Here is a 24,890-nt window from a genome sequence, read left to right as displayed (position 1 = left end):
GTTTAACGAGAACCGGTATGTCAACCTGATTATGTAATGTTATGACCCTTTAGGCTATGATCATAGCGTGATATCTGTTAACTGTGGCAAGCGGGGTCAATGGTCAAAACATTATTATTATTGTATTCTTATTAAGGGATTTGAGCGACGGATGGTCACTGGATCAGTTATTATGATTAGAAGAATAAACAATTAAATTGGGGAAGAAATGATTGACATGTGAATCGCAAAAGGAATGTGAAAATAGAAAATAGATGTAAACATTCCTTTGGTTTTGAATAAACAAATAACTAGATGTGGACATTAGGTTGGACTGAGACACGTAAATTAGGTGACGTAAGAGAACACGTGATGTTAGTTTTGGAGAGATTCAGAGAGTTGAAGATTGACCACCAGAGCGGGCAAACGTCTAGACTGGGGTGGACAGACAGCTAGGGAGCGAGCTGTAAGAATAGAACATGTAGACGAATTGCAGATCCTGTGAAAACCATTTGAGACAACTGTAATAAATTTATATTATAAAAATATGAAAAGTTGTTTTATGGTTTCACAAATAAGAACAGATGTCTCAATTGGCTGGCGCGATCGTTTCATGGTTTGTCAAGGAGCAGTAGAAAGATACAGAAGAACTCTTCAATAAAAAAAGGTATGAAGCATATATTATTCTTCTTACATATGAACTGTAAAAATATCCTGTGTGATAAGTCTGATACAACATGATTCAGTTTACACGTCAATATCATGTCCTCCTGGCTAAACAACATACATACGATTTATACGTTTATTATCTGTCTGTTAAAAGAACAATATCTCTCATCCACTAGATAACACATGACACGTTTTAATATATTATCTCCTCCAATATAAACCAATATACAACAATTATGCTGTACCATACTAATATATATATATATATATATATATATATATATATAACGAACAAAAACAAACAGACAAAATTTAAATAAAGATTATCAGCACAGACTAAAAACCGTGCAAAGGAAGAAATAAATCGGAACTTAAACCAGCAATGGAATTACAAAACCAACCCTCACACAAAGAACATTTTTAGACTTAAAAACAAAATCCAAACTGCGATCGGAATTATCAATGACTGATCTGCAAAAAAAAACGATTAATTAAAAAAAAATAATACGAAACAAGAATATCAGTGTAAGACAATAGAATTCAAGATGGCTTCTTTGACATAATAGAGCAAGCAATGTTTGATATTTAGCAGCGATCAATAGAAAATATAGCCAGCCAAAGTTGATTGTGATCGGAACCATTGTCTGTTTTGATTTCAAGCTCCAATCGTTTCATGAGTTTTCTATTATCATTATGTATAAAGGGAAAGGCTCTCTTCAGGTTGGATTATGATGAAATCCAAGGTTAGTTGGAATGTCAATTGGCAATAAAAGACCAGAGGAGATTATTCTTGTTCTTGGGAAAGGGATTACTGAAAGACAAAAATGATATTAAAACAAATCTTCTATCTATATATATATAAAAGCGAAAATGTATGTATGTATGTATGTATGTATGTATGTTACAGTCAGGTCATGTCATATGCTACTGGTACCATGTAACCCAGTACTACCTGCCTCATGGTCGGGTCACCGGCGACTAAACTGGTTCCCCCACCAGACTTGTTTGGTGAGGAGGGCGGCTAGTCTCCCTGAAGGATTAAAAACAAGACCTTCCAAAGGGCGAATGAACTCTTTTCTGGGTCAACGGCCAACTAGCACCGTGTATATTTGTGTGTGTGTGTGTGTGTGTGTATTGGGGTAGAGAGGGCTCCTGTAAGCCGTGGTGAAGGCAACCTTTCTAGGAGAAGCAAATCTCTGATTTAAAAAACCATAAAGCGGAAGACATGTACCCGCATTAAGCTGGTCTGCAGTTCAATTTGTTGCTGGCTATCTTGCTCTTGCTTGTTGCTGGATCTCAACATTTTGAACCGAGAGAGAGACTTAGCTGTCGTACAAAGCTAAGACTCTGTAACATCATATTCGTATAGATACTCCCTCAGACATTTGGGCTCATGGATTTTAAATGTCTGAGGGAGTGGCACTCGTCTGACAAGACGTTGTAATCATCATCATCATGTAAGTATGTATGTACGCTTTTCCTCGATGTCCACAAAAGGCTTCTTTCAGAGAAGCGTTTGCTCGGTTCACAACTTCTTAAAACTTTTTATATCATCCATAAATTGTAATATCTCAGAGTTATCCACGGAGCTCGCCTGTCTATTTAATTTTATTGACTTTCAAACGTTAATTATTTGACATTTTCCGCATCGGCACGTGTTACATTCGGTTTTCGGTATAAAAAAAAGTGAAACTCGACTCTAATCACAGGCCGAAAGCCAGTTGTCTCAAGAGAGCTAAGTAACGTTTATTCAATGTCGACTTCGTCATATCAGACTGTAGCTTTCATTTCGCTCCTCCTAATAAACAGGGAGCGGGTTTTTAAAAACAAACAAACCGATTTATTGACCTCATTCAAAACTGTCCCGCACAAAATCGTAACTGCTGAATACCTATCACCGTCATGTCAATCAAAAACGCGCACCTGTTTTTTTTAACACTTTACTATTTTCCAACTGCGTGTCATGAAGGCTTCGTTTTTTTTTTTTCACATTTTCGGGCTTTTTTTCACATACCCTGAAAAACACCCGGGCAACGCCGGGTACCCCTCGCCAGTCTATTATATAAAAGGCAAAATGTGTGTGATCATTTTATGTATGTCTCACAAAGGCTTTTTTCGCCGCGATTCTCGAGGGGCTTACTATGTCTTAAAACTTTTTATATACCGTCTAAATCATAATATCCAGGATTTGCGAACACACGTCGCGTCTAGATTTATTTACATCAACTTTTGTAAAAATCGCGCTATTTAGCTGTGTTGCCTGTTTTTTCAACTTTTAAGTATAAATAAAGTGAAACTAATTGAAACGTGTATTCTCGGCTTTCACGTCGGAACGTCCAGAAAGCAATCAGCTTTTGATCAATGTGGAGTTTCTCCTTATATCAGACAATTGCTATTCAATTTGGATAATCCCCTTCAAATGGGTACTTTCATAAATCAGTCCATTTTCTGTAGGCTGTTTTCGAACCCACTCAACGACGGGTACTTTTGCTAGTCTAAAAAAAGGCAAAATGTGTGTGTTTGTATGTCTTGCAAAAACTTCCAATAGACGTGTCGGAACGTGACAAAATTGGTATCATTTTAAACGTCGATCTTTCGGACAACAAATATTGAAAAAATGGCCAAAAACATTAATTCCTTCACCCTCAACTCGCCAGTTTTCTACAAGGAGGAGTCGCTTTTTTTGCCAACATTTTCGCAAGTCATCATCTCCTTTCGATTGACTAGCCTTAATTTCAATGTTCGCGACTTCTGGTTTTGCCATGGATGCATTAGCTAAGAAATTACGTGTTTTTACACCTTCTTTTTCTTCTTCGCGTTACGGATTCAAACCTGCCTGCTATCATTTTTTTTTTCTTTACTACATCACCTCTACACACCCGGGCAATGCCGAGTACACCCGTTAGTCTATTAGATAAAGGGAAAATATCTGTGTGTGTGTTTATATGTCTGCTAAAAACTTGTCATCTGCATTGAAGCTTCATGAATGTGACACCGTTAGACAGAGCGATCTCCCGGACTTATAATGTTGAAAAATTGGAAAAAATCGTCAATTATTTCATGTAAGAAATGTTACTTTGTTGGAAGGGGGGGGGGGACAGGTAAAAATCTTGCTTTCGATACTGTTTGCAAATCGTGCATGTGCAAACGGTCGATTCGTTCTTTCCTTTTAAAAAGATAAATTTGCATGTCATAATATCTGTGTATCATGGTCTCATTAATAACATGTACCTATTTACTATGCCTCCCCACGGGACCGAGTTAGACACCAGGCTCATTGATAACATGTATACTTGCGAACTTAAATAATCCGAGTTTTTTTTCTTTTTTTTTTTTTATTAGAAAATTTTGCTTTCGGTTTCGCTTCTGGCTGGTGGCCTTTTCTTTTTTTTTACGACTGGTCAACAGCAGTCCCCCCCCCCTCACTAATCTATGATATAAAAGCGAAAATGTGTGTATACTTGTGTGTGTGTGTGTGCGCGCATATTTTTTTTTTTTTTTTGTATGTCCGCCAAAGGCTTTTTTTTCTGGGGGGGGGCGCTTGGTGAGGGTCACTCATTCTTACATTTTATATACTCCTTAGATTATAATATCTCTGATTTACAAAACGAGGTCGTCTATCTTTTTATTTCAGCAACTTTTATGTTACAAAATTCACGCTGTGATTTCATTTCTCTATGGCGTGATGTTTGACCTAAAAAACCACACGTTGACGTTCGTTTAACTACCTGCTTTTTTAAACGTTTAATTTCAGCCATCCTCACGCCTGTCATCTTAGCATCGTAAGTTATCAAACTTTCTTTTCCGACTTCGCCTCAAGTCTTCGGTTTGAGCCTACCTCCCTACCAAAACTTTTTTTTTTTTTTTTCTTTTACACCTAGAAACACCCAGGCAATGCCGGGCACCTCCGCTTATTAATTATATAAATCTCATCTGTCTGTTTAAATGTATGTATGTATGTATGCATGTTTGTATGTTTGCCTAAAACTTTCGACAGAGGTAACGGATTTTCATGAGATCGGTATCATTTTGAAGCCCGACCCTTCGGACGACAAATATGAAAAATTGGCTAAAAACATTAATTCCTTCACCCTCAACTGAGCACTTTTCTACAGGGAAAGATTGCTTTTTTCAGCGATATTTTCGAACGTCATCGCCTCTTTTTGATTAACTAGCCTTAATTTAAGCATTTGTCACTTTCAGTTTGGCGATGGGCGCAACAGCAAAGACTTTTTTTTTCTGTTCTTTTTCTGTTCTTTTCCTCCTTCATGGTATGGGTTCAAGCCTGCCTGCCTACTATCACTTTTTTTTTTTTTTTGCTCAACACACACCGCCAAACACCCAGGCAAGGGCTAGTCTTATATAAATAGAGCTTATATCTGTCCATCCGTTTGTCACAATTTGTTTTAAATGCAATAAATACATTGCAAAATTTGTCTTATTTTGAAATATCAGAAATCTTAACTACTTTTAGAAACCGAAAACAGCATTAATGGTAAACTAGCGAGACCCGTGGAAATTCCACAGGGGACTGATTCATATGCAATATGTTGGTGTTGGCATTCTATAGATATTTAGCGTAAATGGAGACGCTCTGATATTGTTGTAGCTATTTTTTCAAAATTCCGAAAGTATTTATCCTAGCTAGCAGGGACGCCCGGCATAGCCAGGTTGTAAAATATGCTTAAATATATTTTAATATGAATATTCATATAGGCAATTGCGTTATATTAAGCTATTTACTTCTCTCCCTTACTGCAAGAACTGTGACACCAGGGTCCGAAAGTGAGATTGAGAAGTCAATGCAGCCCCCCCCCCACCACCACCACCACCAAAAAGGGGTACTCTGGCCTGCAAAAAGTGCATGGGCAGCTTCGTCGGCATTCTCCAGTAAGGGCGCCTCAGGTGATTAGCCATAAACTCTACCATCAATAGCAATGGCCAAGAACACATTACCCGAAAGTACTTCCTTTAAACTGCTCGGCCTAATGCTTACAGGGAACTTGAACTGGAATAGATACATTGAAAGCCTTGCCAAGGCTGCTGCGAAGAAGGTGGGCTCTCTCTACCATGCTAGAAAACTACTTACGCCTGAAAGTATCCTGTACCTCTATAAGGCCACCATTCGCCCATGTATGGAGTATTGCTGTCACATTTGGGCTGGTGCATCTGCTACTTGTCTCTCACTTCTTGACAGGATTCAAAAAAGAGGTGCCAACCTGATATGTCCTGAACTGTCAGCTACGCTTCAGCCTGTCCCATCGACGAAATGGTGAATCCCTCTGCCTGTTCTGCAAGTACTTTAATGGTATATGCTCTGACGAACTACAAGCACTTGTACCCCCTTTACGTGAACACCCCCGACAAACCTGACAAGCAGCTAAATCCCACCCCTTCACATTAGAGATCCCTAGGTGTAAGAAAGCCTTTTACTCCAATAGTTTCTTCCCCAGAACTTTTAGACTTTGGAACTCCCTTCCGAGATTCTGCTTTCCCAACTGTACTGACATGCAGAAGTTCAAATGTAATGTGAACAGACATCTTGCTGCTCATCTCCTTTCATAATATCCCTGCAACTTATGTCCCTGACAGTAGCCCCCTACTTCAAAGTGGCACTGTGCCTTGTTTGGGGTAAAACTTGAATAATAATAAAAAAAAAAACTAAAAAAACTAACACCTTCTCAAAGAGAGAAGGCAAAAAAGCCTTGGAGGGTGAACCTCCTAGAACTGCACAGGACCAGCATTACATCACAATCATCAGGGACTAGGTCATTACAAAAAAATGGTCTAATTTTTGTTGATTTTTGGGAGGTGGGGGGGGGCTGAGGATAAAAATCCCTAAATGGTTGTAAAAACTTGAAGATAACTTTCGGGCCAAGATCAAAGTGTAGTATCTGTTCTAATGGTATGCCTCAATTTTTTTTTTGTTCTCGGTCAGTGAAGGAGAAATCCTTCACGACTGAGATAATTTTTATTTTTTGTTCCTTTTCTCCACATTAAAAAAACGACCCGGTGCTTTTGTATTTTTGGTACCGCGCTATTTAATAGTTTTTTTTTTTTTTTTTTTTTTTTTTTTTTCAGGTTAAATTCAAGTTTCATGATATCTTCAATTAAATTGTCAGATAGAAGCACAAATTAGTTGCAAAACACCCTTCCATCCTCATGTTAAGAATGGCTTTCGAAATAACGTTATTATTTCAGCGCAGTGCAGTACCAAGAATACATAAGTACCAACTACCTTGGTGTCTAACTCTGCCCTCGTGGGGAGGCAAAGTAAATAGGAACTTTAAAGACCCCCCCTCCGTCCCGACTCCTCCACTGCATGGTTTTTACCATTTCCTTTGGCAGATTGAATGACTCATCTGCACGAGACTCTTGTGTTGAGACGACAAAATTTCCATCAACCACCGATTTTTTTTTTTTTTTTTTCTCTCTCGTTTGACTCATAATGTTTCCAGCCTTTCTGGCCTCCTCGTTTAAAAGTAGGTTTTCTCGCTAGGAGAGGCTTTCCTATATGGCATTCTAAGTTTATAAACAAGTACAAAATAATAACAACAATGTTTGGCAGTCGAAAATAGACTTGTTTGTCGTTTATTTAATAATATGGTAATAACAACCTCAGCTTAGAATACGGAGTGGGCGATAAGGTCTTGTCAAAAACCCCCGACCCCGTGGAGTTACAAGATGGCAAGTTTGAATACGGGACATAAATCTCTAAAAGATGCTGGCCTTTTTTGGGTGGAGTTACAAGACTGCATTTGTTGACAACATTCGCAGCAATATATTCTATGTACTAAGGAAATAACAACAAAAAAAACAAAACAAAAAAAAAACAAGAAAAAAACTGACCCGTTGAGTCAGCCATTTATTTAATTAGATTCTTTGAATTGGGGGAAAAAGTTGAGTTCAGTTAAATTAAAAAAAAAAAAAAGAAAGAAAGAAAATTAGTCTCTTTTTGCTCACAATAATTTTGTATCTCTTTTTCTTTCTTTTTGTATCTTCCTTTTTTTTCTATCTCTCTCTCTTTATCTTTATCTTTCTATCTCCATCTCTCTCTCTCACTTTCTGTCTCTATTTTTTTTTCTACCCCTCTCCTCTCTCTCTCTTTCTCTCTCTCTTTCTCTCTCTTTCTCTCTCTCTTTCTCTCTCTTTCTCTCTCTCTTTCTCTCTCCTTCTCTCTCTCTTTCTCTCTCCTTCTCTCTCTCTTTCTCTCTCCTTCTCTCACTCTTTTTCCCTCTCTCTCTCCTTCTTTCTCTCTCTGTCCCTCTCTCTCTGTCTCTCTCTCTGTCCTGACTCCATCCTAAAAGCTAAATCCATCCTAAGATGGATTACAGTTACTACATTTGGAAAGGTGCCCATTTTCCCACCTTTCACCTTTTCCTGTCTTGACAAAGTACAAAACCTACTTCAAAATCTAGTGGGTGATACCCTTTTCTCCTCTCTACTACCTCGTTCTCCCAGAAAAGCAATTGCAAAGTCTTTCTCTACTCTATCGTCATTTTCATTTCAGGTGCTCGACTGAGCTTCAATCTATGGTTTGTCCCAGCCATGTAAAACATTCGCTACAACAACTCGTCTAGCAACAACCGCTGTCAAGTTTCCCTGTCACTTTTTCTACCTAAGACTGAACGATAGTTTCGCAAGCAGCGTTTATTTCGTAGAACTTCCCGTTTGTGGAACACAATATCGAGGGGCAGCCTCCTAGTTGAGTACAACATAGTCGTTTTCAAGCTGAGATGCCTTAAATGATTCAATTCTGCCCAATCATCATCATTACCAATCACAGTGCTGACTTACTGTCCACCTGACATTCATTCAACCCTTATCCAGGAGTGACCTTTGGGCCTTGATATCTGATGACATCTTGAGTGGCTTTTGTCCTGAATAAGAAGTGCCCAGAAAAGAAAATGGAAAATACAGACTCTGAACTGATCTGAATCATTTTAGGATCACCTAAAAATTGTAAACCGACTAAAAACAATGCAGTAGAACCGTGGGATACGGCATTAATAATTTGTAACAAAATGCAGTACAATATAAAATACACATGTTTATAATCAAATAATATAAATAACACCGTAAGGCAGAGCAAATACTGTAACCAGGGGCCGAAAAAAGATGGTATTCCACATCATAACCTGAAAAAAACCGTATCCCAACATTCTACTGTACTTTATAGAGAAGGTACATGTGTGTGTGTGTGTGTGTGTTTTTCTGTATGTCCACAAAAGGCTTTTTTCGCCAGGATTCTCGGGGGGGGGGGTCTATTTCTTATAACTTTTTATATGCTATCTAGATCATAATATGTAACACTTACGAAACGACGTCGTAAAAGTCTTTTCTTTCAACGACTTTTATCTTACAACAAAATTTGCGATTTGAATTTGTTTTCTTTCTACTGCTCCTCCTGCTGCTGTTGTGGCATGAGATTTTACCTAGAAAACCACCTGGGTTTATAAACACATATTTTCGACTATGCTGAATACGGAAATCGCATTGAAATTTTGCAGAAATAAGTAGTTAGCGAGATATAAAAAGTTGTATTATGCATTGTATTCATTGGCGGCCATCTTTGTTATGCGTGTAGATTTGTTTATGGCGCGTGCATACGCATGTAACAAAGATGGCCGCCAAAGAACACAATGCATAATACAACCTTTTATATCTCGATAACTACTTATTTCTGCAAAATTTCAATGCGATTTCCGTATTCAGCATAGTCGAAAACCTTTAAAAGTCGTCATTTAAAAGAAAATTGTGGAGGTGGACCTAATCTAAAAATTTACCGTTTTGATTCAACCTCTCACCCACATACACACACCACACCCGGGCAATGCCAGGTACCCTCGCTATATATAAAAGCAAAAATGTCGCCAGGATTCTTGGGGGAGGGGAGTTTACTATTTCTTATAACTTTTTATATGCTATCGAGATCATAATATGTAACACTTACGAAACGACGTCGTAAAAGTCTTTTATTTCAACGACTTTTATCTTACAACAAAATTTGCGATTTGAATTTGTTTTCTTTCTACTGCTGCTGCTGTTGTGGCATGAGATTTGACCTAGAAAACCACCTGGGCTTATAAACACATATTTTCGACTCTTCTAAAGTTACTGCCTTTGCTGTGTCGTTATGTCATCAGACTATTAACCTCGATCCTACCTTCGATCCTACCTTCGTCCTAAAACGTTTTTTGTTTTTTGTTTTTGTTCGTTTTTTTAATATTTAAACATGGTTATTACTTTGCTTATTCTTTTGTTTTGATTTACCCACCCCCAACACACCCACACCTCTAAAAACCCGGGCACCCCGCGCTAGTCTATCTATATATATATAAAAGCTAAAGTGCGTGTATGTATGTGTGTGTGTTTGTATGTATCGCAAAAACTTTTGACAGAGGTGACGGATTTTCGCTAGGTAGGTATCATTTTAAAGCTCGAACCTTTGCCCGACAAATAGCGAAAAATTGGCCAAAAACATTAATTCCTTCACCAATCAGCAGTTTTATACAAGGAGGGTGTAGTGTGTAGAAAACGTTCATGCTAGTTTAACATGCTGGTTTCTTAAACGTTTCATTTTGTCACTACTTAGTTCTTTGTCTCTTTGGCGTACGCGTCAAGCTTTTTTTTTTCCGCCTTAGCCTTGAGGCTTCGAGTTCAAGCCTATCTTCCGACCAAAGCTTTTTTTTTTCTTTTACACTTCTAAACACCAGGGCTTTTTCTTTCGTTTACCTCCCACCCCCCACCCCTACTCCTACACACACAACGTTGTTATCTTAAGATTGCACTTTTTTTTTCTGATTTTTTTTTCACTGTTTTCCTTTGTTTTGGTTTTCCCGTTTTTTTTTTTTTTTTTTTTTTTTTTAACAGGGTTATTACTTATCCCCCCCCCATACACACACCTACAAACACTCGGGCAACGCCGGGTACCCCCTGCTAGTCTATAAATATAAAAGCGAAAATGTATGTATGTATGTATGTGTGTTCGCTTTTTCTGTGTGTCTACAAAAGGCTTCTTTCAGAAAAGCGGTCGGTCGGTTCACAACTTTTTAAAACTTTTTATATCACATAGAAATCGTGATATCTCACAGTTAACAACGAAGCTCGCCTGTCTATTTAATTTGGTCGATTTCGGGAAGATAAATATTCAATATTTGTCGCTCGCCGCATGTGGGTTAGTCTTTTTCCTATAACATCTTGGGGTAGAAAAAAGCGTTCACCAGTAAATGAATACTATCCCGCAGTCAAACTCATTAAAACGGGCACCTGCTAAATCCAACTAATTAAATAAATTCAAACGTGTTTCCGTTAGCATGGTGGTTAATGTTGCACGCTTTTTTTTTCACACGTTAATTTACAATTTTGCCTCAAGGGTTCCAGTTCGATCCTCATACTTACCTACCAAAACATTTATTTTTATTTTACACCCCCCCCCCCCCGGAGTTTTGATTTACCCAAAACCACACACACCTCCAAACACTCAGGCAACGCCGGGTACCCCTCGCTAGTCTATATATATAAAAGCGAAAATGTATGTATGTATTTCCTCGATGTCCACAAAAGGCTTCTTTCAGAGAAGCGCTTGCTCGCTTCACAACTTCTTAAAACTTTTTATATCATCTATAAATTGTAATATCTCAGAGTTATCCACGGAGCTCGCCTGTCTATTTAATTTTATTGACTTTCAAACGTTAATTATTCGACATTTCCCGCATCGGCACGCGTTACATTCGGTTTTCGGTATAAAAAAAAGCGAAACTCGACTCTAATCACAGGCCGAAAGCCAGTTGTCTCAAGAGAGCTAAGTAACGTTTATTCAATGTCGACTTCGTCATATCAGACTGTAGCTTTCATTTCACTCCTCCTAATAAACAGGGAGCGGGTTTTTAAAAACAAACAAACCGATTTATTGACCTCATTCAAAACTGTCCCGCACAAAATCGTAACTGCTGAATACCTATCGCCGTCACGTCAATCCAAAACGCGCACCTGTTTTTTTTTAACACTTTACTATTTTCCAACTGCGCGTCGTGAAGGCTTTGTTTTTTTTTCACGGGCACCTGTTTTTTTTTCACATTTTCAGGTTTTTTTCACATACCCCGAAAAACACTTGGGCAACGCTGGGTACCCCTTGCTAGTATATATATAAAAGGCAAAACAAGCGCAAGAGTTTTTGTATGTCCAAGAAAGGCTTTTTTTCGGGGGGGGGGGGTTCTGAGGGGGGGTACTATCGCTTAAAACTTCTTATATACAGTGTAGATCATAATATGTACGAATTGTGAACGGAGGTCATGGCTAAATGTATTTACATCGACTTTTACACAATTCTTGTATTTTGGCCCCTCTCGTGTTGATTCGGCTTTTTCGTATAAAAGCAAAACTTGTGTGAAACTAAGATGCTGTTGTCGGCCAGGAACGTCCAGAAAGCGATGGACTTTTGCTCAATGTCGGTTTTCACCGTTATATCAGATAATTGCTTTCATTGGGACACACCCCTAATAAAGGGGGAGCTGGTTTTCCCCAACGTGTTGGGGAAACAAAACTAGACAAAGTTGGGTAAAAAAACAAACCCAGAAGAACTATCCCGCAATAAAATTAAGTGCGGAATTAAATTCCACACGCACCTGCCAATTTTCATTCACTGTGGCGTGATGTTTGGCCTCATTAAATACGCACTTTTTAAGGATTTTATTTCACACATTCTCACTTCTCTGCCATCGTAGTGTGGCGGGAAGTCATCAGCCTATTAACCTCAAGGGTTCAGGTTCGAGCCTAACTTCCTACCAACACTTTTTTTTATTTTACACTCCAAACACCCGGGCAACGCCGGGTACCCCCCCCCCGCTATTCTACAATATAAATCTCACCTGTCTGTTTAAATGAATGCATGTATGTATGTATGTCTGCCTAAAACTTTTGACAGAGGCGACGGATTTTCACGAGATTGGTGTCATTTTTAAGCTCGACCCTTTGGTTGACAAATATAAAAAAATTGGTTAAAAACATTAATTCCTTCACTCTCAATTGGGCACGTTACTACAGGGAGGGGTCGCTTTTTTTCGCCGATATTTTTGGAATTTTGGAAGTCATCCCTTCTTTTTGATTGACTAGCATTAATTTAAACCTTTGTCACTTCTGATTTGGCGATGGACGCAACAGCAAAGATGTCACATATTTTCTTTTTTTCTTTTTTCACATTCTTTTCCTCCTTCCTGGTATGGGTTCAAGCCTGCCTGTCTGCCTACTACCACATTTTTTTTTTTTCTGTTGAACACGCACCTCCAAACAAACACCTGGGCAACACCGGGCACCCAGGCTAGTCATTACTAAAAAGAATTAACGAGGTGTTAATTCTGTAAACCTTGTTTAGTTGCTCTTTGTGTATTGCACAATTACTTCTACACACTGGTTCTCCGAAGATCACCAAAGTTAAGCAAAGTTGAGCCTGGTCAATACAAGATGGGAAACCATTTAGGAATACCAGGTGCTGTATGTAGGAGGGTGTGGATATCTCTCACAAGAATTGCAAAAACCTAACGTCGTCATTTCCCCTGACTGGGATGTACAAGGGGCTGGGGACTGTTTGTGAATTTCATATTTCCATGACACTTCCTCCTTCAGACAAAGTCGGTTCAACCCACTTAGGATGAGTGCCACCGTTCTCTCAAAGTTTGGTTATGCCATTTAATCAGAAAATCTGATTTGCACTTAAAATAGTAAGTATCCGAGATCTATTCTTATTTCATCGTTTTAAACATTGCTATGCAGAGAAGAATTAAATACCGATGTTTGTTCGTGTGCATCATGCAGAAAACTGGCATTTGATTCGTTATTGGAAAAGTTCAACTGAATTTAAGATATTCAGGCTACAGGGTGGCACGATAAAATTGTCGCCCTAGAAAAGACAACATGATTCCATTTCCGTTTGATAAAAAAATGGGTTTTCTTTTGTTGTTGCAGACCATCTACTAGTTGGCCAGTTGTGTACAAATCCCAAGAGCGATAGGAGCCTTCTATGATGTTTGAAAGTGACAAAATGTTCGACGAGCATGATCGGAAGCTTATTCTCTCTACCGATCCAAGTTATGACAACAGGACCATTGCCAGCACCTTCAAAATGCAAATCGCTGGATCATCGCCGAGGGTGATGAAAACAGTTTCCAGCCATGGTTTTATCGTCTTTGTGGTTTTAAGTGAGGGCCACATCATGCCACCTCACATCTTCAAAGTTGGTTTGAAAGTCAATACCAAAATGCACCTGGATGTGCTGAAGAGTGTGATGATGCCCTGGTGCAATCAGGTGGCTGCTGGCAAACTCTGGGTGTGGCAACAAGACTCGGCACTGGCCCACAAGTCCAAAGAGACTCCGGCTTGGCTTCAAAAGGAGTGCTACGACTTTGTTCTCTTTTCTCACTGGCCCTCCCTCCTCCTCATACACTACTTCGTTTGATCATACATTGAGAACATCACCAACATGACCTCCCACAACATCAAAGCTAGCCTAATCGCTGTCATCCACTGAGTATTAACCAAGCTCCCACCGGTGCTTGTGGAAAAGGCATGCTTCCATTTGCGGAACTGTATCAAGGCAGTGATTGAGGCTGAAGCCAGATGCATTGAACAGATATCAGCTCTATTACATAATCAAGTTATCTGAATTGACTTTTTCAATAATTTTAAAAAAATAAAACTGTAGTGTTTTCCTTTAGGGCGACACTTTTATCGTTCTACCCTGTATATGAGAAAGTCATCACTTATCCCAGAGTTGCCTTTTGGCCTTGATCAGTGTTTAATGAGATTGTCAATTGGAGGTAGAACAATACTATGAGAGGATTGGAAATGAGTGACGAAATAAAAAGGGATTTGATTACTGAAAAGGACTGAATCGAAGAGAGAAGTTAAAAAAAAAAAAAAAAAGGAAAAAAAAAAGAAAAACAACTCCATTGAAGAGTGTTGGGTGAGAGAGCAGAAAGATGAGGAGGAACCGGTTTTACAAGAGTCCAACAAGTGGTTATACCAAATGTTTAGTATGCGTCATCATCGATGCACACCCTCATCGAAGTAGGTGTGATGACTCATGATCGATGACTGAAAAGAGAATTCATCCTTCATTCGTTTTATTTATTGGTGGTCATTATAAATATATATATATATATATATATATATATATATCTCTCTCTCTCTCTCTCTCTCTATATATATATATATATATATATATATATATATATATATATATATACACACACACACACACACATACAATCTATACAAATAAACTAGATATAGAAATTATGCAATGATGCATACGCTACCCAACAACAGTAGATGAAAAATAAGTTATTATTAATATTATTATTATTTATATTATTATTAATAATATTATTATTAATATTATTATTATTATTGGCTCACATGGAGCTTTCACACAAGTCAACAAACGATCGGTTTGGAGACCTGTGGTGTTCTCTGGAAGCTGAGTGACAACAAGTCTCCCCAGACGTCCAGCTCTCTCCACCTCCTTCAATAGCATTTGCAAATAAATTTGCATCATCGCAACAGCCTCATACCATTGATTTCTCGCTGGTAGTGGCCATTGGTTTATACTGGAATTTGAGTGGCACTAAGCCTCCCCACGATCTCAGTTCTCATTGTGCTTGTCCAGCGGAGGTCTGGCTAGCGCTCTCTCCTCTGTCTTTCCATCCTCCTTGACCCTTTTTGGCTCTTTGGTATCACTTTTCTATTGGGGGAGGGGTGATGAAACAATGGGGGATGCATGATGGTGGTGTAGAACATGTAGTTCTGCAGCTTCTGTGTTTTTCATTCCCTGTAACGCTTCTTTGTTATATTGTCTTGTGTTATTCCCCACATTCAAGGGTTTTCCTTAATATTTCAGCCGTTTTCATTATCGTTAGGCATTCTATTTTTGCAGTTATTCCTCTGATTCCAATTTCTGCCATTCTTTTTTCGAAGTTTTTCAGAATTGTTCCTAATGCTCCAACTATTATCGGTACTATTTTGATTTTCTTCATTATCCAAATCCCTTTTAACTCTCTGGCTAGCTCTGTGTATTTGCTTCGTTTCTCCTTTTCTTTCATACTCACCCTGTGATCAGCTGGGACAGCAACATCTACAATTTGATAGGATTTTTCTTTCTTGTTATTATTATTATTATTAATCGGTTTCTATTAGATCACTGAAGTTAAGCAACGTTGAGCCTGGTCAGTACAGAAATGGGTGATCATTTGGGATTTCCAGTTACTGTATGTGCTCTCCGCTTATCTCAGCATTGTTTCCAGTTGTCCTGGACATCTGTCTCCTTGTCACTGGACTCAAGCAGTGCCGATTTAGGAGAGGTGTGGTTGGAGATTGCGCAACCATTACTTCATAATTACATACGCAGCCACTCTTACAGGGGGTATCCATTGTCTTTATCCATTAAGACTATTGCGAATTCGAGAAAGCGAGTTGATACAGCGATTGCAGTTGGTTATAACTTACTGACCAAATAGTTTCTCAACGAATGATGAAAAATATAAAAATTAAATAAGTGTTTTTTTTATATAGTATTAAAGGTTAAGTGATGATTCCTTTGTAAATAAATAAATATATATATTAGCATGTGGGCACCTGGCTTTGCCTGGCCATAAAATACACTTAAATATGATATTTTAATTTGTCCAAATTTCATATATATTAGTATAAAGTTGTGATTTCAAAAGTATATATAAAAAAAAAAAAAGTATTTGGATGCCATCAGCTGGAAGCCGAAACTGTAGCCTTCAAAGCTGGTGACGTTACCACTGTACCAACGTGACACGCTTATGAATTGGTTAAAAATTAAAAATAAATTAAGATGAATATACAAAATGTATAACAATTTTTTCGATTTTCAACCCTTTTTGACCCCTTAAAATTTATTTATTTTTACATGGGGGTTTACTACATATCACGGCCCAGAGGCGACTGGAGGATAAGGGTTAATGGGTATACATTAGTCATTGTGATTTTAGCGTAGTAAACATTAGTGGGAATTTTGTAACTTGGATTACTTAGGGGGGATGGTTCAATAAGAACTTGTTTACATTGGACTTGAAGACAGATTGTAGTCAGCTGGAAAGCAGGCAAACTGAATAGAGTTCCACAGGCGAGCAGTTCTAAGAAAGAAGCTTTGTTCTACGTTTAGGTGTAGGCACAGATAAAGAGTGTGGGAAATTGTTGATAGTGGTTTTGGCTAGACGAGTGTTTTTCGTGAAAGTCTGGCCAGGGGGGCGGGGCATAAATTGAAGTTCAGATGAGCACCTGCCATGAAAATAACGATAAAGCAGGCATAGGCTCGCTACGTCTCTTCTGTGGGAAAGAGGTTGCAGGGAAGAGAAAAGGGCATCCCCCGCTAAGCTACGAAGTCTATTTTGAACTCTGTCAAGACAGGTTAAGCTGCTTCTAATAGCACCTGCCCAGATGTGGCAACAGTGCTCCATCGAACCTGGCTTTTATATAGGTAGAGAATTGCATCAGGAGTGAGATATCTACTGGAGCGGTAGAAGGATTCCCTCATTTTTCCAGCGACCTTGCCAATAGATTTGATATACGTGTTCCATTTCAGATCGGGAGTAAAGGTCAAACCCAGAAGCTTGTCAAAACATGAAGCCTCCCCAAGACGAGAGCCATTGATTTCGATTGATGGCAGCTGGGCAACAGAGCGTTGATAGAAGCTTGGTTTTAGATACATTAAAAGTAACCAGCCACTTTTTTCCCCTTTGTACCACGTGCTCAAAATCAGAGGAAAGAGAGTCAGAGAGAACTTGGTTGTTTACAGTCTTCAAAGTGCTACCATAGATGGTAATGTCGTCAGCATAAATGTCTACGAATGATCTAAGGATATGGTTTGGAAGATCATTGATGTAGATCAGGAAGAGAGTTGGGTCCATGATGGGCCTCTGAAAGACTCCGGAATTAATACTGTGAGCTTCTGATTTCTGCCCGTCAACCACTACTCTTAAGAACCTATCAGAGAGAAATGATTTAATAGTTGAGAAGACATTTCCAGCTATACCATGACTGGAGATCTTGTGAAGTAGACCTTTATGCCATAACTTATCGAAGGCCTTTGATATGTCAAGAGCAATTGCCCCAGAGAGGAAGCCTCCGTCGAGGTATTTGCCATGGCTAAAGGCCCATAAAAGAACAGTCTGTAAAAAATCCAATCATTTGAGGTCCCTAGCGCCGCTTTACGACTTTTAGTTTCGGAGGAGATAGAGTTTTAAAATATGGAGACACAGACGTATAGCCTTTTATATATATGAAGATTCCCGAAAGGATGAAACACTAGTGTCTGTAGGTATTTAATAATTATTATAATCAATAATTATGTCGGCCTCTTTAAGAAACTCCTTTCTTATCGTTGAGCACTTTTAGTTGAATTAAGTCGGTTAATTTAGCTCTTATGCACGGATCATCATATAATGATTAGATCACTCTGACTGACGTAAAAAAAACATTTAACAATAAAATGTTTAAATTTCAACGTTATTTCATGCAGTTATATATATGTAGCATAATCACATTGACACACCGGTTCCCATCAGATCACCGAAGTTAAGCAACGTTGAACCTGGTTAGTACAGAAATGGTGACCATTTGAGAATTCTAGTTGTATGTACTCCTCGCTTATCTCAGCATTGTTTCCAGTTGTCCTGGACTTCTTCTCAAGCACTGCCGATTCAGGAGAGGTGTGGTTGGTGATTGCACAACTCTTGCCTCACAATTAATTACACGTGCAGCTACCATTACAGTGGGTATCCATTGTCTCTTGAGACTGAACGGAGGCATCAATTATTATTAATATTTTACTCACTAGGAGTTTTCACACAAGTCATTATCAGTGATTGATTGCTGACAGTAACCAGTGGTGTTTCCCTGGAGTCTGAATGACAATAAATCTCCTTGGATTTTCAGCACTCTCCGTCCCTTTATGTAACCATTATAAATTATTTTAGATCATACCAACAGCCGTTTACCATCGATTTCTCTATTAACAATTTTTGGGCTCTTAAAATTATGAGGGGCGTTCCAAAAGTAGTGCCTCCTACTTCCTCTTTTTTTTTTTTCTGCAGCCTCTGTTTCTCCCCCTTTTTTTTTCTCTTATGTAACTTTTATTTCTCCTCTTTAAATAATTTTTACTCTTTTTTTTTCTTTTCTTTTTACTTTCTCTCTCTGTTCCTCTTCATATTGCCCCCCCCCCCGGCCTCACATCTGGGAATTAAAGATTTTTTATCATTATTATAAACTTGTCTTACTTTTTCTTTTTTTTCCTTTTTTTTTTTTTTTTTTTTTCAATTTCTAATATCTCTATAGTCTTATTACTTATTTTCTTTTTCCAACTGATCCAAACGATCATCAGAAATCAGTTGGTGTCGTTGGACTGGAAAAACAATTTTTTTCTAAGCTATTTCAATGGATAAATTTAATATCAGGTCTGACTGACCACAGGAAAAAATTTGTGGGCTTTCAAAATAGCTAACATGACATAACAAAAAAACAAACAAAAAAATGTCTGAAAAAAAATAAATAAATACACAAAAAATAAATGTTACCAAAGGCAAGCTAAGTTACTCTTCTACCTACCCGGATAAGTTTTTTGTATTTATTTTAACAAATTTTAAAGTATCTTTTTAGTTAAAAATAAACATGTAAAATGCATCGAGTTAAAACAACAAAAGAAAACTGGTGGTCTCGTTTGAGCCACAGTCGCGACTCAATAATTTCTCAAAAAGTGAAAATTAAACAAAATACTTGTAGAACAGTACATTTCGGCATGATTGGTGACATTTACTGCATGTTTTTGTTAAATTTTCGAGAGGTTGTTTGAACATGTTTTCCTCACATATACACACCCACATGTACGTATGCACATACGCACGCATATATACATCCTCATACACACACACATGTACGCACACATATGCGCACAAGTACGCACACATGCGAAACGTCACTTCCCCCTGAAAGGAACTCTAGACATGTGCAGTCAGAACACTCACCCCGATATAAAAGTCCACAGCACTATTCAACTTCCTCTTTCTTCCCTTTTGCCTGGTTTCGTCAACCAGGCAAGTTCGGCGTCCATAGCTCTTGGTTTGAAGACTTTTCCACGTGGACGACTGCTATCATGAACGCAAGGTTTTGCTGAGGCAAACACTACCTTTTTATTTTCCTTTCTACGTGCGGGATGGCCATTTCTCGTTCCTGACTTCATCCCTTTCTTTTCCACGCATGTAGTCGTCTACGCCTGAATGAACACGTGTTACACCTAAACCATTTTTATTTTCAACAGAAAATAAACGACATGTTTATTTCATCCCGCAATTGAGTTATTGTTTCCTCCATTCCGTTCGTTTCATTATTTTCTTTTGTAGCGAGTTAGGGTATTTATACTCTAGTCCTCTACAAGGTTATCAAAATTTGAAAGAGACAATTTTTTTTTCATTCTAACTCTACACATTTTACACAACCTTTATAAGTAAAAAGACACTTTAAAATAAGTTAAAACGCACAAAAACATCTTTTCCAGATAGGTAGATAGAAAAGTAACTTAGCTTTTTGTTTGTTGTGTATTTACTTTTTCACATTTTTTTTTTTTTTTTTTTTTTTTTTTTTGCTTTATTAGCTATTTTGAGAAATATAAATCTCTGCCAACATCTATTATCAAATTTTGTGAGTTTTATGTTATATCACCACCATCTTTTTATTATTTTGTTATGCTCAAAGACTTCAAATAATTTAGAAATACATGTTGAAAATATCTTTTATTTATATATATATATATATATATATATATATATATATATATATATATATATATATATATATACAGGGTGTCCACAAAGTCTGGCTACATTATGTAGCACCTTAAGTCTGGCTACATAATCTACAAAGTCTGGCTACATTATGTAGCCAGACTTTGTGGACACCATACAGATATATATATATATATATATATATATATATATATATATATATATATATATATATATATATAAAAGGGATTAGAACAAAGAGCAGAGAATATTTTAATGTATTAGTAAATTCATTAATACAATTAAAAGAAAAGAAAAGAAAACAGTGCTCGTTGTAATGTAGATATATAATAAGCTCGATATGCATATATATCCTAGAACTATTTTAATATTGAGTGAAATGATTGATAATTTATAATTAAAATTAAAAATCGGTTTCATAAGGAGGAACACAACAAAGTAAATAAATTGTACGATCGATTCGGAAACAATGTTTTTATTGAGATAGTAATTCTTGGACAATAATTATATCATTTAGTTTTTTGAAACAGTCTCCTCATCAGCAAACATATTGGGTGGTGACACCAAAAATAAAACTAGCATTTTTTTCTTTTTTTTATGTAAGGCAGATGTATCTTTTAATGGTTCCCCCTTTAAAGTTTGTAAGTATCATCGTCAAAGCATTCACATTCATTGGGATGTTAAATGTAGTACATTTACACACACACAAAAAATGCTAGTTTTATTTTCGGTGTCTTTAAAAAAAAACACCCAATATTTTTGCTGATAAGGAGACTTTGTTTCAAAAAAACTAAATGATCAAATTATTGTCCAAGACAGTCTATCTCAATAAAATCATTGTTTCCGAAATGATCGTACAATTTATTGATTTTGTTTGTTCTTCCTAATGAAATCGATTTTTAGTTTTAATTACAAATTATCAATCATCTTACTCAATATATATATATATATATATATATATATATATATACTAACATGGGTGCCTGGGTGTTTGGAGGTGTGTGTTGAGCAAAAAAAAAAAAAAGTGGTAGCAGGAAGGCAGACTTGAACCTGTATGCACGCAGACAGACAGGTATTTTCACTTATATATATATATATATATATATATATATATATATATATATATATCTAGAAGTGTAAGCCATTTTGAGTTTCAGAACAGTTTCAGATGGTTCGCTGTTACACACGAGTCCTGGGAGGTGACTTGTTTGTAGTAGACAGTTCCACAGAACAAAATATTCTTACCGTGTCGAAACCCGAGACGTAAAAGAACATGTGAAATTGCTCCAGAAAAGGTTTAATATTTATGAAGCAATTCTGGTTTCTGATTGGTTGGTAGCAGAACGTGAATTTATTTGATTCGTCAGTTCTTAGCAGCATCGTTTATAAATAGAATCGTCCGACTGTGTGGGATCATACCCCATTATCACTCCAAAATATTGCCACATCCTCCCTATTTTTTATAATGGGGAGGTCCCTTGTGTTTGTTCTGATCAAAAATAAATATATATTTTTATATTTACTTAGACATAGTAAAAATTAGAAATCATTTGGATCTTAGAATTTTAGCATTTAAAAAGACGCCATTTTTAATTGTGTTCAAATGTCAAGAAGGAAAATTACAAAGATTTTTTTTTTTTCTTTTTTTTTCTAAGCAAAAGTATTAGTAGGTTAAAGTGTTAATACAAATAAAATGGATACAGTTTAACGTCTTGTTCAGGACTATTTTTTTAATTTTTTTTTTTTTATATATAGAAATCTATATACTCTGAGCATTACCCCTAGGGTTTTCCGCTGATATTCATGCAAAAAAGTAACAGCCTTCTCATAAGTGGAACTTCGCTGGTCTGTATTTTTAATATATAGAAATCTATATACATACAGGGCAGTGAAAGAAAAAAAAATTATTCAGTCGAATTCACCAACAAGTTTTGAGAAAAAACGTTGTAGCTTTATCCGTGTCGCCGGTTTCGTAAATACATCAGCGATACTTTGTTCTGATGATATGTAATTCAAAATAATGTATTCCTTTTTTATCTCGTTTTCTACGAAATGGCATTTTATATCCATATGCCTAGATCTTTGGTTGATCACCGTGCTCTGTGCTAAGACTATACTGGCTTGATTATACAATCTATTGCTTTTTAGATTTCCATGAAATAATAGGCCCATTTTCTGAGAGTCTGAAACAATATCCAGATACACTCTTGCGATCCTCGTCGCTTGCCCAGTCTGAATCCGAAAAACCTAATTTTAGGGGATTTCTTGATTTTCTAAATACTAACTTCTGTTCTTTAGTTCCTTTTAAATAACGTAGGACTTGTTTAGCTCTGTTTAAATCCTTCATTGTCGGTCGTGATAATTTTTGTGACAGTTTTGTTACTGTATAGCATGTCGGGCCTGGTTGCAGTCATCAAATATATAAGACTACCTATAATTTCGCGATATTGTGTGTCATTTATTATTTCAGATTCTGTGTGTATATTTTTATTAATATCATTTTCGATCGGTGTAGAGCGTTTCTTGCACTCTCCCATTCCAAATTTTAATAGTATTTTGTCGATGTATCTCGATTGAGTCATCGTAACAAGTCCTTTGCTTTGAGTAAATTCTATCCCCAGAAACCAGGATATTTTGCCAAGATCGATCATTTTGAATCTTTTACTTAATTTGTTCTTAACATCAGTTAACATGTCACAATATGATGCGATTAAAATATCCCCGACCCACAAACCCAAAATCCGTAGTTTATCGTCTTTGTGTTGGGTATATAAACAGAGGTCTACAGCGCATTGTCTAAATTGTTGTTTAATAATATAATCATGGAATACTGTGTTCCAACACTGAGCACTCTGCTTTAGACCATATTAATGACTTGTTAAGTTGCCACACACTATTTTTATTTTTCATTATAAATCCCTCTGGAGGGGTAATATAAATTTCAGTCTATTGGGGCATTCAAATAAGCATTTTTTACGTCCATTCGATGGATGTTTAGGTCATATTGTGATGCGACTTGCAGTAAAACTCTGATTGTCGTTAGGTTTGTGGTCGGCGAAAACGTAGAAAAGTATTCTTTACCGTAAATCTGAGAGCACCCCTTAGCAACAAATCTTGCTTTGTACTGTTCTACGCCTGATGCTGTACTCTTTTTTGTAAAGACCCATCTGGTAGAAATAACATGTTTATCTCTTGGGAGAGGCACTACCATATAGGTATAATTTTCGGTTAAGGCATCTATTTCTTTTTTCATGGCAATTTTCCATTCATCACAATGTTCTGAATTAATTGCTTCGTTGAAGTTTTTTGGCGCATTTTCCATTGAATAGCATTAGTCGATTTGATAATCCTTTATCTTGTCAACCACAAAAAAATCGGGTCGTCTTCTATTTCTTTTGGGATATCTTTCGACTTTATCATCATCATCATCATCATCATCATGGACACTCTCGTCTCCGTCATTTTTATTGTTTTCGTTTGTTCTAATTATTTGAGGTAATATAATTCCATCCTCTTCATATGATCATATGACGGGTTTTCGTCTTTACAATTAAACGTGTCTGTGAATTTTACACACCGGATTCTTTTTATTTTATTTTTTTTCGTGAAAAAATATTAAATTGGCTGGACTGTTTTTATCATATCCAAGAAATATACCTCTGTCAGCTTTAATATTCAATTTACTCTTTTTCTCTATATATGCGAAGCAAGTTGAACCAAATATATGCATTCTGCTTAAAATTGGGTTTTTTTTTTTTTACCGCAGAAAGATTCATACGGAATTTTAGATAGTGTTTTGTTAAAACACCTGTTGTGTATATAGGCTGCCGCCATAAGTGCATACGTCCAGAGGTTTTTAGGGAGTTTTGATTAAATGAGTAGGCATCTTTCCATTTCAAAAAGTGTCTGCCACGCATGTTCAGCAGTCCCGTTTTGGTGTGGCGATCTAGGAGCTGATGTTTCATGCCTGATATGATGGTTAATTAGTAAAAATTCAAAATCTTTATTGGTAAATTCCGTACCGTTGTCAGAGCGAATACACTTGATTTCACCGTAGGGGGCCATGTCGACTAGATATTTCTTAGTTGCTAGCAGGGTATCAGATTTATTCTTTAAAAAATAAACCATTATTAAAACTGAATGGTTTCTTAGCAGCATCGTTTATAAATAGAATCGTCCGACTGTGTGGGATCATACCCCATTATCACTCCAAAATATTGCAACAATATATATATATATATATATATATATATATATATATATATATATATATACTTTAAGGTATTGAAATAAATTAGATTACTGGTTAGTGAATCTAGTGGTTTCAAGTCTTATAAAATACTGGAAGAAAAATTTCTATAAGACAATCCCAGCCAAATAGAATTGCTCAGAGCAAATAAAATTAGTTTATATGTTCAGGCA

General features: G+C 36.9%; 1 protein-coding gene across 19 annotated transcripts in view; it reads left to right on the top strand.

Annotated features, from left to right (window-relative positions):
* The window catches only part of LOC145269265 (kinesin-like protein unc-104), a 649,720-nt gene that overhangs the window by 51,343 nt on the left and 573,487 nt on the right, over nt 1-24,890 (top strand). For 4 of the 19 annotated variants that reach the window (XM_080124902.1, XM_080124921.1, XM_080124898.1 and 1 more), the window contains exon 2: nt 4,403-4,430. The exons of the other annotated variants lie outside the window; for them this stretch is intronic. The gene's annotated coding sequence lies outside the window, so the exon portion shown is untranslated. The remainder of the gene's footprint in view (nt 1-4,402; nt 4,431-24,890) is intronic. 19 annotated transcript variants of the gene reach the window in all.

This window comes from Euprymna scolopes, chromosome 45 (genome assembly GCF_053919585.1).
Source record: "Euprymna scolopes isolate OS-2025 chromosome 45, ASM5391958v1, whole genome shotgun sequence".
Lineage (NCBI taxonomy): Eukaryota > Metazoa > Mollusca > Cephalopoda > Sepiida > Sepiolidae > Euprymna > Euprymna scolopes.
The sequence above is the reverse complement of the archived record's forward strand: the minus strand, read 5'-3'. Positions and strand labels throughout refer to the sequence as shown.